Raw genomic sequence first — 1222 nt, 5'->3', positions numbered from 1 at the left:
CATTTTTAGAGTTCTGTATCTTAGGAATCATATGAAGAATATACAGAGCCCATGAAAGGAAGATCAATGACTCATATAAATTACTTAATGGAAAATGTCCCGAAGAAGCCCAACGAGAAACTAAGAATCCTGTTATACAGAAAAAAGTGGCTATCATTCCTTTTTCTGACGAATCACGCAATCCCCCAAGTTCACGAACTAATAAGGTTATTAAATGAATCGTAATCACAATTGAAATTGTTGAGAAAGAAATATGAGTTAGTATATGTTCTAAAGTTGCAAATAGCATAAGGAGAAGGTCCCATTACAAAATTGGAAATTTCGAATTGAATCCATTTTATTTTATAATCTATTGTATTCTTTTTCGAGACTGCCGCCACTCGGACTCGAACCGAGATGCTTGAGCACTGCTTCCTAAGAGCAGCGTGTCTACCAATTTCACCATGGCGGCTAAGTTGAAATAACAGGTTTATTAAAAGAATATTAAGTTATTTTCTCGCGAATCGTCGAGATTGGAAGATTCCATAGAATTTAGGACATTAGAATCTTCATTAAAATAGACTTCGTTTGGTAGTATCGTTGCGAATTTTTTAACAAAAAAATTCTTGCTTTGCCCAATAGAAACTTTGAAAGAGTTGGAACAATTTTTTCTCAGTTGCAATATAGAACTAATTTTTTTGTTAATTTAGGATAAGATAGGTAGAAGTTGCTTGGATGTTACAGTGCATGAGTATGTGTGTGTGATTGTGTGAATGCCACCATCTGCAGGGAGGGACCATGCCTGCCGACATGCATGGCCGAGAAAGGTACACCACGATCGAGAGCGTCGGTTGTGTATCATATGCAAGCAGCCATAGCCAAGTAGCACAAAAAGCTAAACCTTACTGCTCTTGGACCATGCTTGCTTGCTAGCTGCATTGCATGCATCCACAGGAACAAGGATACTGACATGTGGTGACTGAGAACTCACAGATGATCAGGAACACGCCGTGGAAGTGCAGAGAAAAGAAGCGTGTGAAGGTGAAGCATATGCAGCTCTAGTAGCTAGTCAAACTCTGAATCAATCGTGTATTGCATTGCATGATGCATGGGCCCTAGCTCAGATATCACACGTATCAGTAATTCAGTATTCAGATAAACCGACCTGCAGTGTGATGTTCAGACGAAATTGGGGAGAAATGGGAGAAAGTTCAGAGTTCAGACGCGAGATGGAGAAAATTTG

General features: G+C 39.2%; 1 non-coding gene across 1 annotated transcript; it reads right to left on the bottom strand.

Annotated features, from left to right (window-relative positions):
* Window positions 1-371: 371 nt before the first annotated feature.
* TRNAL-UAG (transfer RNA leucine (anticodon UAG)) lies at window positions 372-451 on the bottom strand. Its single transcript has one exon. It is a non-coding gene; the product is annotated as a tRNA-Leu (tRNA).
* Between the last annotated feature and the right edge of the window lie 771 nt (window positions 452-1222).

This window comes from Oryza sativa, chromosome 6 (genome assembly GCF_034140825.1).
Source record: "Oryza sativa Japonica Group chromosome 6, ASM3414082v1".
Classification (NCBI taxonomy): domain Eukaryota; kingdom Viridiplantae; phylum Streptophyta; class Magnoliopsida; order Poales; family Poaceae; genus Oryza; species Oryza sativa.
This window is presented reverse-complemented; position numbering and strand designations above follow the sequence as displayed.